Source organism: Pyxicephalus adspersus, chromosome 3 (assembly GCF_032062135.1).
Source record: "Pyxicephalus adspersus chromosome 3, UCB_Pads_2.0, whole genome shotgun sequence".
NCBI lineage: Eukaryota > Metazoa > Chordata > Amphibia > Anura > Pyxicephalidae > Pyxicephalus > Pyxicephalus adspersus.
In genome coordinates this window covers 93,016,811-93,034,436 of record NC_092860.1, presented here as the reverse complement: position 1 = coordinate 93,034,436, position 17,626 = coordinate 93,016,811, and the positions used below count along the sequence as shown (strand labels likewise).

The window sequence follows — 17,626 nt, the reverse complement described above, 5'->3', positions numbered from 1 at the left end:
CAGACTGCAAAAATGTTTTTTTTGTTTTTTTTTTAGCAAGTCAAGGCTTGTGATGCTGTTACAGAGGTTGACCTGTAAGACACAAAACACACCTAGGAAAGACTCAAACACACCTAGGAAATTCAAAGATTTACAATATACATTTGTAGGCAAGTTCTGTGCCAGCTCCTCAGTGCAGGAAGTAGATGCAGTCACTGCGTAACACCTGAAAGACTGGTGCTTGGCTTTCTAGCAAAGAATCGGATAACAGCATTGTCAGGGGGAGTGCTGTGATCTCTGTGAGGCTGGTCCTGCTATATATATGAGGAGAGCTGACAGCTGAGATTGTTGGGTAGTCAGTTTCACAGCCAAATCCTCCTTTAGGAGTGGCTGGCTGTCAGCCAGATTATATTAGGAGAGAGGACTCCCACTCTGAACCTTGGACTGGCATACAACAGCTCCAGTATTAAAAAAAAGTTGCAATTAGGTTACAGACTTCATTTCTGAACTATTGCTTATGTGCAAAATAACTCCCTTTAAGGCCTTTTTTTAGATGAATTCCTTCCTCCTCTTACTTACTTAGCCTTGTAAACTTTTTCTTTACTGTTCATATGTGAACTTACATTTTTGCATCATTGAGCCACCTAAGACCCCAAATGGAATAAGATATTTTAGTGTGCTATACTGTATATATGTAAATCATACTGGTTTAACATTTGCCATTGTTTTCACTATAGGTGCCAGAAGACTGTGTTGCTGCTGTCCATAAGGTCCAGTTCCAAACCCCAAATTCCAAAAATCCAATGTATGTGAGCACGCCATAAAGGAGAATGTTTATTTGCGCTCAGGTAGGTATAGAAGATCGAACAAAAACTGGACTATGTTTCTAATGGATTTGCCTGCTATAAAGTGAACAGCAGTAGTTGCTTCTTTTTTTCATTTATATGATTTTTGTGCCTATGATACATAATAGTGTGACAGGGATGCTTTCAAGTCATAGTTTGTTTGAATATACTGTGGGAATACTGTGATTCTTGGTGGTCAGTATCTGCAAGTGTTACACTTTACTTAACATATATAGATGTGTGCTACTTCCCCCTCCTCTTAGATTGTCAGTTCTTCTGGGCAGAGTCATCTCCTCCCCCTGTGTCACAGTCTGTATCTGTCTGTCATTTGCTACCCCTAATTATAATAATATATGCACCTAAAAAATATGTCCATGATTTTACTGTATACACTACAAAAACCTGCACAATAATAAGGGTATGTCAGTAGCAAATACATTAGTAAAACTACTGCAGATGTTTAAAAAAATCAGATTTTATCCAGCGCAATGAACCAAAGGGAAATGGCACATCGTACAATCTTTAACCCCCTAACCCTCTGTTATAGGTGATTAATGGAATGTCATAAAAAGGTTATACTATACTTTCTATACCCGCTCAGAGACAAAGATTGGTCAGTGCATACAGATTCACAAACAGCCTTTCTTTCTTGAAAACATCTCCGTGTTTTTATCCCTGTTAAAACTGTGTTTAAATACGACTTTGGACAAAGATTTTGATGCCTGGTTTTAAAGGTTTTTGTTTGTTCATTTTTCACTACGTCTAGGCCTCATTTACCATAGGATTTGAAGCTATCCCCTTGGAGTGTCTCACAGTTGTTAAGTGACAATCTAAAAGCCGATTTAGGATTAGGCAGCTTAACCAGGTGACCTGAGTGTTTGGCTCTGATTGGATGCAGAAGGTAACGCTGAATTTGGAACTCCATACAGTGTTAGTGAAGGGTTTTATCATTTCTCAGAAAGACTTGCATCCTGAATAGGAGCTGATGAGAAGCTTGCTAATCAGGGTAGGATTATACAGAGCTCAATCTATACTCCTTTAATTCCATCCTCATGAATGGTGTTCAGATACTGCAAAATGAACTAGCACAGCATAGGAGATGTGCAAACACTCAAACAGACATCTTGCTATCTTAATTAGCCCAGGATTTTTACTGCAGTGGCAGGGACCCTATAATATTGACCAAAGGAAGCCTTACAGAGCTTTCTGTATTGCCCAAGCATCATTTTTTTTAAATGCCACACTTTTAAACCTATTTTACATATAAATTCCTAAGCTAATTTCACTTTCAGATTTTGGTTACTTTATAATATATATTATATTTTTCCACTTGTTGTGGCAGGAATACATTGCTGTTGTAAGAAAACTGATCACTATCGTTTAATGCACGTAATGTATTTAAAAAGCAAACTTTTTCATTTTTCATTTCATGTTGATCTGATTATATTATTACAAAATAATATTTAAGGAACTTCTTTTTTAAGTGGGAGGTTTATTTAGAGTAATTTTATTCATTTTATTTAGTGAGCTTTGTAGTTTGTGTGCTACAGTTTTTATTTTGCATGTACCTTATTTACCTTTATTTCCCCTTTTTTACCAAACCACCTTTATTTTCTTTTTTTTTTATTAACTCCAATATATTATACTGCAATATTTTACCAAAATCTCACCAGTTTTCACCAACATTTAGGGAAATAAATACCCTTGCACTCACTCCTACTGATTAATTATTTCATTAAAGTTACCATCTATTGATGTGTTTTCTATCCATTTATTTCTCATACCGGTATGCTGAATTGCAACTGTCACAATTTGTGACAGGCTTACTCTTCTCTCCATCTGGTTGAAATGGGTAGAAAATTAACATGCAGAATAACAAAATATACATACATTGCAATATATTATAATAAATATTTTATTGTTAGGTCTTATAATGTTCAGTCTCTGCTCCTTTGAGATATTCAATGTACAAAATGCTGAAAGACGCACAGCCACCCCTGCCAAAAAAAGTTATTTTATATGCTAGATTGTAAGCTCTTCTGTATCTGTCTGTCATTTGCAACACCTAGTTAATGTACAATGCTGCATAAAATGTTAGGACTATATAAATACTATTTATTATTATTATTATTATTATTATTATTGTTAATATTATTAATAATAATAATAATAACAAATGCATCCAAATGGTGAATGGAAACTCTTCCACATGCGCAGATAAAGAAATGCCCAGTCGGAAGACAGCAGCTGTGTTACTTCCAGCAGGCCATATATTAAGAATATCAAACCGCAGATAGGTATGTATATGATTTTGGGAATTGTTTTGTGCTACACAATTATTTAAAGGGTAATTATAGTAATAAAGTACCTACAGTTATTAGAGTTATCTATATAATACACTGTAACAGAGTTACATACATATATTCACTGTCTCTATAACTGATGCAAAACCAAATGTTTTTTTCAGATCTGGTAAATCATGGACCAGTCATGGTTGTATTATTTTAGTTTATCCCAGTGCTACAATTGTTATATTCAATTGCTTTTCTCAGGTAAGAGGTGTCTCTAAATCCTCTAGAGGCCACTTTTATTTGCTAAAGAAAGCACTAAAATAGACAATCTGATTTTTAGCACAATCCAGATCTATTGTGCAAGTCCTGTGCACACATATGGATCATGTCAGTAACTGATTCTAGCAGCTGCCATACTGGAATTTGGGAGATTCATACACCTGTCTCATTCAAGCAGACAGATGGAGCTGTATCTGTAATAATCTTGAGGCAATCCAGTAGAAAAAAATATCTACTGTATTCTGCATAAAAAATAACAAACGTTATTAATGTTTGCATTTTTCATTGTACCTTGGGGAACCAATAAATATTTCATCTCCTTTTCATCTTAACAAATGGAAATATGCATTAAAATAAAGTTCATACAGTAGGATGAGTCATTGGGGAACATGTACAATTTATGTTTGCTCTGCAAGAGATCTGCATTTTATCAAGAACTTTTTGGGAAAATGTTCTAGTTCCTAAAGCCAGAAAAGTTGATAATGTGCAAATTAATCCAATGTTGCCAGGGTCTGCGCTGTTTAGGATTATCAGAAAGCAAAAGGAGCCATTCCCAAAGTGTACATTCTCATGACATGTAATGCACAATAATAACATTCTCTGTTTGTGCTCAAATTTTATTTCTTCATTTCTGATTTAGATTTAATCAGTTTTCCTGAGAACTTGGAAAGCTGCAGATGTAGGTTCCTCAATTAAAAATACCATACCCCAATGACATTATTTCCTCCTGTAGGCTTCATCTTCACTATGTGCCCAAGCATACATTTTTACTTTCTGTTTCCCTTTTGCTAGGATAACTCTTTACTATGGGGTCCAAGTTACTTCTCTTTAATGTCTTGGTATAAAAAAGGCAGAGAATGCCACCAAACAAATTCTTAAAATGATCAACAGCTGAGCTGTGAAGAGAAGGTATAGGGTCAGCTAAGAGACAATTCTGCATCTCTCTCGCTTGCACATGTACCATCCCAGATAACATAAGCAAGGCTGGATTTCTGTCTCTGAAGCCTTGAGCTGTACAACCTTTGTCTCCCCTTTTCTAGGATAACTTATCTACACCAAAAATTTACTTGTTTTATTGGTCCTAACCTGTCTTAGAACATTGTAAAAATATGTAAAATACTTATATACAGTATAGGATGACAAAACTATAAAAACAAAATCAACTATAACTTTACATAACTAAAAGCCACCTGTCTGCCTAAACTTCCAAAAAGTCAAAGATGAATAGGGAGGAACCCCCTTTAGCACACTTACTGTATAGGCTATTATGCAGACTATATATATTTATTAAACAAAAATTAATTGAACCCATGGGATACTTTTTTTTTCATTACTTTTAATGTATTTTGGCTTCCAAAAGAACAAATGAAATCATTTAGAGGCTGGTTGAATCCGTTTGTATCTATCTGCAGCCTGTTTTCCAAAGGGGGGTAAAGTGTTTGAATCAATACTCTAAAGCAGTGGTCCCCAACCTTTTGGAGCTTGCGGATCACTAAATGCATGGACTCCAGACCGCGCATGCACGGGGAGCCGTGTATCACTCAAGGGGGAAGAAACTTCCCCCAGAGTGACATCATGATGCCAGAACCCGTTCACTTTCTAGTTCTAGGTCTGAGCTTGTGATGGGAGAGTAGCTGGGTTGTGTCTCTGAGCCTGCAATGTCTCTGGGAGACATAATCCGTGGCTGTGGATGGTGGGCTGCCCCAAGAGGAGTCCTTCTCCTGACCTTGCTGGGGGGTTCACCGGCCAGAGCCGTGGCCCACCTGTCAGATGGCCGCGGCCCACTAGAGCTTTGGGGACTCTTGCTCTAAAGTAGGCATTTCGTAAATAGCTCAGAGTTTGTGCAATTACTCAGAGAGCCCCTTCAAATGGTTCTACAACATTTTTACCTATTTTCCATAGTAAAGGTCTGGTCAAATTTCATTGTCATGTTTTTGTTGTTTCTGCTCTGTCAATACAAATATAGAAAGAATGATGGGATCCTGCTCCCACAGACTGTCATACTTAATAAAAGACAAATGAGAAAAAGATATGTATGACCCAGAAAATGTTCCACATTTCTTATGTTTGGGACATACTGTGATGTTTTTTGCAGGCAAGCTGTAATTACCTTGGGGAAAGTATTGAATGATTCAAAGGCAATCTGTACTTTCCGTACTGTTCTATGGGCACTGGTGTACGCAATTCTTCATTATTTTTCCACACCTTAAAAGCAAAAGACATTTGTTTACCTAATGATATGAAAACATGTTTTAGAGTTCACGTACAGGAGAAAACAAGACTTTTCTGGTTAATGATCTTTACTATTTACAACAAAAATTTTAACTGGATTTCTATTTTACTTGCCTCCAGATAATGGAGACAATAGTTTTAAATTGGATGAGGAGTGAATTTTCGCTGGCTTAGATTAAGCTGGCCTGAAACATGGAAAAAAGAGCAAAACAAGTCAGGCTAAAAAGGAGGTAAAAGGAAAACAAAAGAATAAGAGTGTCTGAGGCAGACCAATACCCAAAATTCAGTGATTGCTTATTCTATCACTTGAAAATGATTCCACAATTGCAGGGGGAAATCAATTTCTGAGATTAAAAATAGCTTGTGGAAGGCAAGAGCTGGCTAACTACTGTCTGACTGTCAAAGCAAAGATTTTAATTTCAATATTTTTGGTTTTTTTGCTAATGGCCAAGAAAAAATAGTGCTGAGCTGAAACAGAAAATTGTAGCATAAGAGTGTAATTGATGCCAACTAGAAAGGCACAGTAGTGCTTTTTGTTTCTGCATTACAGTCATGTTAACAAGTCTATATAAAAGTATATAACACATAATCACAATCCTAAAGATGACAAATTGGGTCATAGGTAGCCCCATGGGGAGCTGTATTTGTTTTCATCATCCTTAAAAGTAAGGTGTGGCACTGCTCATCATTTCCCAAGATATAAAAAAAATAATTCTAGTTTCATGAAATATAAATACAACCTGCCTATAATTGCTTAATTACCAACATCTTCAATGTTTCCACCTAAAATTATTGCACAGTTCCTGTCAGGAAACCAAAGAGAATTATGGTTTTGTCTGACTACTTTAGCTGTGGCATTTGAGGATTATTGTAATTCAATTTTTCCAACATGATGTTGTTTTTACTCTGCAGTTAATAATTATTAATATTATTATTATTATGGCATTTTAGGTTATAAAAGTGATATTCTGTAAATAACAGAAGTAAAAAGTCTGGTTCCTTATTGATTAAAATCCATTTACACCTGAATCCTGCAAAAGCAGAAGATATCCACAATGTTGGAGAAATGTTGGTCTGCATTAAATGCACTAAAAGAACCATCCCATTGCATGTGCATGTACACTTACCGTCATTGTGGCGCCCGCCGAGGGCTCAGCCTTGCCAGGCCCTGGTGTATCAGCAGCATTCCCGTGCCATGAAACTCTTGCTTCTTGAGCCTCACTCTTGGCCTGGCTTCTTTGACCCATCTGCAACTTTTGCTTTTTTGTTCATCTCTTCTATTATGAACCACAAAGTGTTTTAGTAAAAACTATTTCTGGTAGTTTGTTACCTGCAAGTTACTGATCTAGCCTTGTCCTTACTCTCTAGGAGTATAGGCTGCTATCATCTCAGGTTCCATCTCCAGGTATATGACAATAGGACATACCTCAATCCTGTATACAAATTACCCTAGAGATACATACATTTGAAAGAAATATATTAAATGTAATAATCAAATATCAGTATACACAATATTTATATATATATATATATATATATATATATATATACATAGCAATAACCCAGCAAATACGTTTCAAATAACAAAGCAAATAAAATTAATACCTAAATACACATACTATGTATAATGATATACCAACTATAAAAGGCTCCAAGATTGTTTACCATTTTGACCATTTTTGAATGGTATTTGGATCTTATTTGATATTTTATATTAACCTCCTGTAACAATGTAACATGCCAGCTTTTCTCTCTTTATTTAGAAAATCATATGATATACTTAGCAAATGATAGGATAAATAAAAAAATATATATATTTCTTTAGAACTGGGCCAGAAGGATATCAAAGCAGTTTTGCTAATTTTCCTTCATGACAATACAATAAATATTCTGTCAGATAAGGTTATACTATTTTATCCAGAAGAAATAAAAGGGATCTACAATGTGACATGATGAGCACATGTAACATATTTCATTTTAATACTATTTTCTAGGTGATAGAGTAGCTTTTATCTCCTTGCTACAATCATGGCTGGAACATACATTTCAGTAGACTTCATTTATTGTGTTGGAGGGTTTCCACCTCTATAGCTCCCTCATGACAAATTAGCCTGCCCTTCTAAACAAATAAGCACTTCAGAGAGTTCCACTTGACAGGCTTGTTAATCCCAGGAGTCTGTCTTATCATTGCAGAATTTAAGGACTGAGGTTTTACAGTATCCCTGCACTGCCTGGCTCTTACACATTTGAGGACAGAAAAATTAGTGTATAGGCTTTTTATTGTTAATGAAACAAGCATCTGTGCCACCCATAAAAATCGTGAGAAACTATAGTAAAGGCATAGTTCCAACATTTCTGCAAAATGGATCTATGATGAAGCATCAGTAATGTATAAATATCAAATGTATTTTAATTTACTGACATCACGTCAGTGCAGGAATTTTGGGTACTTACTGTGAGTTGCTACATGGAGTGCATGCAATTAAATAATCATTATAGGTGAGGGTAATTGCGAGTGTACATTTTCATGAATGAGTCAATGAAAGAATTTTTAAACAAGAGACTTTCCTGTTACTACTGATACTATATAGATAGCCCTGTTGTTATAATAAAAATAGGGATTATATCCTCTAGGGTTTTTAATGTTACAGGAAGCTTTACTGTCTCTTGGTGACCACTGCCACTGGGAGGTGAAGGAAGTGGAAACGGGAAAAATCCAAACTTTGGATTGTTACCAAAACAAGAAAGAAAACATTGAATGGGGACACTTGCTCAGGTGGCAACTGTGGACAAGAGGGATTTTCCTCACTTTGGGAAGGAACGATTGTGCTTGTTTCAGGAGAAAATCTGGCTTCAGTGATGTAATACAAACTTTGTAAACTGCTTTGTTTCTGTACACAGTTTATTCAGCCCCTGTAATTTATTTAAATGTATATTTTTATTTATATAGCTTACAAGTGTATTTATATAATTCTATTTCTGTTTAAGGTATGCACTGTAAGTTTGGTGATATTTTACTGGTCCTAATGTAATTTTGAGTAGGTAATCATGGTGAAATGAAACAACACACTTGGGTATTATAGTCTTTATTCACCAAATAATGTATAATTTTATCACTGCTGTTATCATCAACCTACTTATTGATTTTGCCTTGATAAATTGTATTTTTTCAACTTAAATATTTGTTTTGTGGTGTTGAGGCCCCAGAAATACTTTTAAGTCCTTATCAGACAATGAATAGAGTGTTAGCCTGCCTAAAACCAAAGAGAAAAGAAGAAAAAAACACTGGATGTGATAAGAAGCAGATAGTAGCTTTTGTAAAGCTGGCTGTTTGCTGATCGCTAAGTGTAAACATATGTGTCACAATTCCTCTTGTCTCTGTATAGCTATTGATTAGGACATTTGTGTAATGCATAAATAATAGCATCTATGACAGTGCTATCAGAAGTGCCAGTAAAGTGTCTCAATCAGTGAGTTATGGTTACCGCCAGTGCTGACTTGAAACACCCATAAATGGCCATTTGATTGTCTCTTTAACTGAGCAATAATTAACCACATTTGTTATGATAGCAAGGATGTCCCAGGCTTTCATTTGATGATTTTCTCTATGCTATTGATTATGACTAAACTGCTAAGCAGCTGTTACATTTAAGGCCTTTTAGAGCTTTCATCGTAAGCACCAAATTGATTGGGTTTTATTAGGTACCAAGTATATAAAATTGATTACAGTTATCATATCCCACGTCAGCGGGGATGATAGTTTAGCGCTATGGCTGTCTAGTCCTCTTTTTATGATTTATTTGTTTTAACATAAAAAACAGTTCAACTTAAATATTACAAACAACATCTAGCAAAATTAAGCTAGTGTATATTTCAGAGTGTAACTGTAAAAAGATGTGACTTTATGTTCTAAAATATAGGGAATGTATATCTAAATAAATTTACATGTAATTCAATGACAGTGTCCCATGTTAAAACAAATTAAAAAAAAAAAAATTTTTTTTTTTTTGTTTAAATACAATTTAAAGTAGTATTAGGAAAATGTTAGCAATGATAACAGTTTTTTTTTAATTTGGGACAAGAGTTTGTTTATTGCATATTGTATATTTGTATATTCAATTTGTGTACTAACAATATTGGTGATAATGCTATTTTCAGGGGCTTTGCAATTGACTAGAATTGGTAGATTTTTAAATTTACATTTCCTAAGTATATATTAGGATTAACTAATGATAGTATACTTAAATAAAATTGACTTGGAAATGTTCCCGCTAATCCTCCTACACACCACCCCCAACTTCTGGTATGGGGTTTTGCAATTACAATTTAATTTACTGGTAGTATTCAAGTCACTAAATGTGACTACTTTTCATTTAGGATTTGTAACAAAAAAAAAGGTCTAAATGGAATTATTTTATAATTTAAAGTGTTAATGGGTTAGGGTTTTCTTTTTAAATAACATTTATACAGTGTATAGGGTAGTAGGTATACCTATTGGAAAAATATGGTTGAAGGTGAAACACATATATCATGAGGAGTATTAAGTAAAGCAAATCAGAGAGTGGATATCAATATGTTGTTAAAAGTAACCTCACCTAACATATTGCTGGGTATTTTTTTGTGTATGTTTAAATTATTTATTCCTAAATATAGAAAATTATGTTCTAATCATAATGTTTCTTAGAGATAGAAATATAGCTGGAGCATGCTACAATATAACAACAAAGACAAAATGAAAAGGATTAATTCAGCATACAGAATCTCTCCCTAAGAGCACTTATTTTGTTTGTCTATATTAAGATGAGGATTAATCTAGGCTGATTGCTTTATAATCTCCTTTTTATATAAACTTTACAATTAGCAACATGGAGAGTCCTGAACAAATCTCATAGCACTGGCATAGCAATGGTTTAGAAGCCTTTTTCACTGTAAAGTCAAATCACTACATAACATAAAACACGTATGTGTTAGCACTTGTGGCTTCATATTGCAAATGTCCCCATTATTTCTGTTAGAGCATACCTAAACTCAACATTTTTACTTTACATAGAAGGGTCGACAACCCTTTTTTATAGGGTCAAATTGTTGGTGTTTTTTTTAAGTGCTTCACCCTCTGGCATGCACATAAGGGGCATTTTCCTCCTAGAGGAAGAGGTCAGTCTCACACATGCGCAATGAGATCAGCTCTCTTTTTTGTCCCCTTCACAGCGCCTATGTCACCCGATCTCACACCTGCACAGTGCGAGATTAGGTGACGAATAAAGAAGACTGAAGAAGAAGACAGAAGTGAAGAAAGAAGATGGCGGCGCCTGCAATACCTCAGTGCTGGGATGAAGAGGAATTCCAGGATGACGCAGGACCACATCGAGGGAAGGACCAGCGCTATTGATAGACCTGTTGGATTAACGGTAAGTGTATTTTTTTTTTGTTTTTAGTTTACTTCCGCTTTAAATAGAGATCTTGTATTCAGTATAACATAAAGTTGATAAAATAGTATTCTCCTATCCAACACACATACATTATTCCTTACCCTTCCCATTTGCATGACATTTTTCTGTTAGTTGAACAAAATAATAATAAAACAATTTCCCTAGTTTGTTACTATCTAGAGCAATTTTTAAGACATAAATCTGGATAGCAGTATTTTTGCTCTATTCTCTATAAAATGTGTAAAGTTGTAAAGGATCCTTTACCCCAACACATACTTAAGGTATACAGTAATATTTACTGTAAGTAAAGTAGTATCAGAGTAGTTCTCATTTACATTATTATTACACAGTATTTATATAGCACCATCATATTACGCAGCCCTGTACAAAGTCCATAGTCGTGTCACTAACTGTCCCTCAAAGGAGCTCACAATCTAATGTGCCTACTCTAGTCATTTGTGGTGCAGTCTAAGGTCAATTAAGGAGGAAGCCAATAAACCTAACTGCATGTTTTTGGGATGTGGGAGGAAACCGGAGTACCCGGCAAAAACCCACGCAGACACAGGAGGAACCTGCAAACTCCATGCAGATAGTGTTTAGAACCTACGACCTAGGCCTCTGCAAAGGCCGGAGTGCTAACCTCTGAGCCACCATGCTGCCCTACATTCACTAAATATGGAACACTTTGCAGTTTGTTTTGAAGACTTATGCCTATAAGTGATATAATAGTATTTTCAGGACATAGTGTTCCTATTTCTTGTAGTGAAAATGTTAGTACGTTAATTTCTGCTATTTAGAAAACCTGAGCTTTCCAGATACCAAGCCTTAACTCCTAATATACCTAGTGACTATGATTTTATATTTAAATAGATAGTATAACTTGTTATATATTGGTGATTTAGACCAAGAGTGGCCAGATACACACCACCACCCATACAAAAGTGCAGAATTTGATATTGCTGTTTATATTGTTTACATGCCATCAATGCAGGAATTCTGGTTCCTCCTGACTCCCCCCCATCATCATAACCTTGTTATAAACTCCTGTTGAATACCAATAACCATCCCATAGCATCTTACCATACACTGAAAATGGCAAACAAGCCTGAAAAGTTCAATAATGGCTAATAATTTTGGGCCATTTCATGATATAAACCATTGGTTTTAATACTTTGGCCACTGAAGAAAAAAGGAAGTATTTGCGCCTAAATCTAGGCAGAAATATAAGACACAAATAAATGTGCACCAGAAAGTGTTTTTTTATACAAATCATATCAATATCTTATAAATACCACCTTTCTTGCAATCTCTGTACATCAGATTGTAACTGGAAAAGCACCTAATAACTAATGTACAAGGCATATGTTTATAGAAAGAAATTTCAAAGTAACAAAAATATGAGCTAATCACTACGGCTTTTCTATTTTTACTGCTCATTCATAGGCTAGAGTGGGACCATGACTACTATGGATCAGATGAAGTGGTTGAATGATGATGGCCATCAAACTTCTTTTGGTGAAAATAAATTATTGCTGAGGTCAGTTCTGGACTGAAGGTTACTACTGCAACAAAAGTTTTTATTTATAAATCTTTTATAAAGCTATTGATTAGTTTCTTGTTATTTGTGGCTGGGGTTCTGCTTTAGGCACATCTAGCAAATAACACCTTAATGAGCTTCTTTAAAATGTGGTGATGGCCTTTTTCTGGTCAGCACAAAGCACCAAAATGCAAAGGCTCGAATGCAGTCTTAGATAACTTTAACTACAATTGACAACTCTAACTGTACCTATTTAGCTTTCTGCTAGAATATACTGCACCTGGAATGCCTGCAGGGAATATACGATTGAACATTTCTGATGCAAATGGCTGTAAAATGCTCTATTCTCTAGAGTGAACTGGTAAAACAAGGTGCCATATTCTGCCCTAGCAAGGACATAAGTACCATAATGAGACATTGCAGAACTTGAAGGACTCATCTACATGGGTAAGATACAGTATGTAGTTGATGATCTGTCGGCAGGAAAGAGCAGGAGAGATGTATTTGCACTCTATTGGACTTGTTTACCTTCTCCATGCATGTTCTCAGCTTTAAATAGGGAGAAAGGTAATGAATTTTAAAACTCTCTTTAAGTATTCCACATGCTCAAATAGCATTGCACATTAAACTCCATATTCAGGAGTACTATTCTGCAACCTATATCAACTATTTCAGCTAGGAAACATATTGGAAGGAGATGCTGGTGACCAGACATGGAATATTGGCATCAGTAACTAAGCAATAAATTATAGTTTCCTATGGGGTAAGCTGCATTTATGTAGAAGCAATAAATCAGCACAAATACAGTATTAGTAGTGTTTTCTTTATTGTATTTCCCATTCTATTGCCATTCTCCTCAGCCATGCATGCAGTTTTCAAGTGGCACATATCTGGGTAAATTAGGTGAGACTTTTTATATTAAAGTTATAATCTCCCAAACATTAATGACATCTAGTTTGGACAAAAGTGTGACTCACAGTCCCTTAGATGACCTGTATAGGACATTGATCTTTCCTAGAACATATTCCCAACCTTTGCTGACCTGATGTCCCCTGAAACACTTAAGAAGTATGATATTGTTTTGCATCTGTAACAGCATTGCTTTTCTGTTATTAATTACCTACTCTGTGCCTGTTTTCCTGATTACTCCATGATTGCATATTTTTTAAACTATATCTGTTACTGTCATATTCTACTTAATCATCTGTATTATTCCTTGACATGTACTAAGTGTATGACTGGAATAATTTAAATCCTGTGCGTTGCGTATTATCTTACCTTTCCTTCAAGCCGAACAATTAATTCTGTTGTACGGAGCAGAAAGGGTCATACATCTGTAAAAAGACAGGGCAGATTAATAGAGCAGACTTGGCATACATGCCTCTCATCAGGCACAAACTCATTATTCATACTGTAGAGACAACTTTGTTTTCCTCGTAATAGATAGTTCAGTTTGGAACACAGGGTCCATTTTAAGAGTTGTTTAAGTGCATCCATATACAAACGATGGGGGATAACAATTTGTATGTTTTATTCAGGACTTACATATCTACTATGAAACGTAATTTACCAACTTAAGCTTTAAAGGCCTCCACTATTCTCAGTTTTCAAAAATTCATGTGTTATGGTAGCAAATGGAGTCCAAACATAGGTGTCTTTCATGTGCTCATGGCATGTTTGATCTCAGTTCCATTTACTTTTTGGAAATTAGTACAATCAGTAACACTGACTACTGTGAGAGACAAGCTAGAAACATAAATACCAACCTTCACTCTGAGCAAAAAAAAAAAAAAAAAGTAAAAGAAAAAGCAGTATAGTAATTTGCATTTATAAAATGTTCCCCATACTTTAGTTAGTCATTTTTACAACCACTACAGTTTCCAATATGCATTAACACATTAACATATACCTAAAAATATTGTGCCTGCACAATCCCACCCTGGAATTCATATACCCTCACAATCTTCCTGCCTCAAAAAGGCCCTTCCTTGGGACCATAAGGCTGATGTCACATTTGTGATCCTGTTACTGTCAGGAACTTGTACAGATAAAATTGCTAGAACACGCAGGAAGAACATTCAGCAGCTTTGAATGTATAGCCCTCTTTCAGAATACACTAAAAGATGAAAAGTGACATGACAATGGACTTTTTAAAATGCTGCGTAATATGTCGGCACTATATAAATACTGTGTAATAATAATATTATCCTAAGTAGGTGCAAGACAGTGACGCCTTGTTTTTCCAACTAGTTATCAAGCTAGTTACCAGGCCATTAATAAGGTCTCCCTAGCAGCTAGCAGCAGCTAACACTGGAGTAAGGATATTTTCCTCAAATGTTGAAGTTTTTCCATTTCCAACTATTTTTGGTACCTCCAGTGATTCACAACCAACTGATAATATAATAAATAATATTGATGGTAATGGTTTTCATTACACAAACATGGGATCACAAACTAAACAAGAAGGATTGAGAGATTACACTCATAAGTCAACATTAATAAATATAAACCATTTATTACAGGAAATTAGTCATGGATCTTGGTTTACAGGCTGTAGTACCACACTACCAAAATATAACTAAAAAAATTGTATCATTCTATCATTCCGTTTGTAATGTAAATATAATGCCGCAACTAAAGTGGAGGGTGGATAAGAAGTTTATTGAGTGGAAGTACCAATTACAGGATGTATAGGAGTATGAAGGCCCCAATTTTCTCTGCAGGCATATGACACAAGAACCAGACCCTAAAGAAAGGAAAAAAGCAGGGAAGAATCAAAAGAAAAAATATGTGGGTTCCTCTAAGGCTGATTAGTATAAAAAGCCACTTATGAACTTCTGTAAAATAAACACTAGTAAGATTTAAAACATTTCATTTCAAAATATGTACTGGACAAATTTAGTTACATAAACATATCAGATCAACTTCCTTCTGGAGATCTATACTGGCCACAGCCTTCCATTCAGAATCTTCCTATTACCCCTTTGTCTAGCTGACAATAAATTCCATTCATTAGAAAGATCATTATATACTTGTACCAATATGGATGAGATTTTCACTGAAGTCAATTGATTTTGGTTTTCCTAATTCCACATCATCTTTATGGTAATTTACCTCAAAAACACCTTTCCACATCTGGTGTACTGTATTCATACCGTGCCCAAATGTAACTTCTTTAAAGTGGAAGTTCTTGCACATAGGCATGAGAAGAAAACATTGAGCTGATAGTTTGGTTGTGTGTTTGACATACTTTGAATGAGGAACTGTATAACACAAACAGGGCATGGAAACTGGAAATTTATTTGCTTACTTAAAATATCCAGCTACCCATTATAAGCTAAATTATATATTTCTAACTGTTAAAAACACTGTTATTCGGCCCTCCCCTCAGGCATGTTGTCTTGGTGTCACCTTTGATTTTGCCCTCTCATTTACCCCCCATATTCAGAACATTTCCAGGTCCTGTCACTTTCACCTACGCAACATCGCCAAAATCCGCCCCTACCTGTCCCCTGAGACCACCAAACTCCTTGTACATGCTCTTATCATCTCCCGTCTGGACTACTGTAACCTCCTCCTCTCTGGTATTCCACTAACCCGACTCTCTCCTCTACAATCTATTATGATTGCTGCAGCCAGTCTCATCCATCCTTCCCTCCGCTCCTCTTCTGCTGCATCTCTTTGTAGTTTTCTTCATTGGCTTCCTTTTCAGCTTAGAATCAAATTCAAGCTCCTGTGCTTTGCCTTCAAATCCCTACACAGTTATTGTCCCTCTTACATTTCTGACCTGGTAAAAAAAATTCCCCCAGCCGGCTCTCTCCGCTCTTCCAATTACCTACTATGACTTCCTCACTCATAACCTCATCACACGCATGGATACAAGACTTCTCTAGAGTTGCCCCAAGTCTCTGGAATGGTCCTCCTCGTCCTATTCGGCTTGCTCCTACTTTCTGCTCAAAATACTCAAAACCCAACTTCTGTCTTTTGAAACCCTCACTATTTCCCACCACTACATATCTCCCCTCCTGTTGTGTGTTACTTCCCTCACCTCCTAGATTGTAAGCTCTTCAGGACAGGGTCCTCTCCTCCTCCTGTGTCACACTCTGCATCTGTCTGTCATTTGCAACCCTTATTTCATGTACAGCACTGCGTAATATGTTGGTGCTATATAAATTCTGTTTATTAATAACAATAATAATAATAATAGTATGCTGTATAAAATAATTTGTACAATGTACAGAAATGTCAAAGGTGTGCTGTAAATATGTCCTAATATTGTTTTTCCATATATTGATGATGGTGATGTCAATTGTTTTTAATATTTTATTGATACTTTTACTTATATTGTTTTTCATGTGTTCATGCTGTTTAAATTGCTTAGTTCTGTATATTGGTGTTTCTATAGGGTCACATACGCACAGACACGCACTGATGTAGGCAGCTCACAACCTACATGTATTGTGGGAGGAAACACAGACAGACACAAGGATTCTTAGTAAATGATAAGACAGGTGGAAAATAATTGCAGAAAAATATAGTTATTTAACTTACAAGACAAATTCAATTACTCTGATAAAGAATTGCTGATAAAGTAAAGAACAGATAAGGAGATTATTGCAAGGCTGAAAGATAAGCAGTGCTGCCTATGCTATGATGCAAACAGTTATTCAGTGAACATAAATGCAGATATACGTGAATGAAGAAGATTTTTGCTAAAGCCTCGTCAGACATTGGATGGACGTCAGAGGATTGCCGCTGGAAATGATCTTTCCTTTCTAATGACAGATGAACACACAGCACCATTCTGTTCTATAGAGAGGGAATTGGATGAGCAAGTGGCACCCTGCTGTGCTTTCCTCCATAGAAATGCACAGTGGGCATATTTTCCATTATTATACCATTAGTTTCTGGCTTGTATTATCTGACCGGTTCCGTAGCTTAACACATTTTGAGTTGCAGATGATGTGCGGGATTCTTGCTTGACACACAAACAATGGCAGTCACTATTTATTAATTCAACTTATTGTTGAATTA

General features: G+C 35.7%; 1 long non-coding RNA gene across 1 annotated transcript in view; it reads left to right on the top strand.

The window, feature by feature from the left end:
* The window catches only part of LOC140327767 (uncharacterized), a 52,689-nt gene that overhangs the window by 22,963 nt on the left and 12,100 nt on the right, over positions 1-17,626 (top strand). The window contains exons 2-3 of the long non-coding RNA XR_011920111.1: positions 717-827; positions 10,835-11,034. This is a non-coding gene — a long non-coding RNA (uncharacterized lncRNA). The remainder of the gene's footprint in view (positions 1-716; positions 828-10,834; positions 11,035-17,626) is intronic.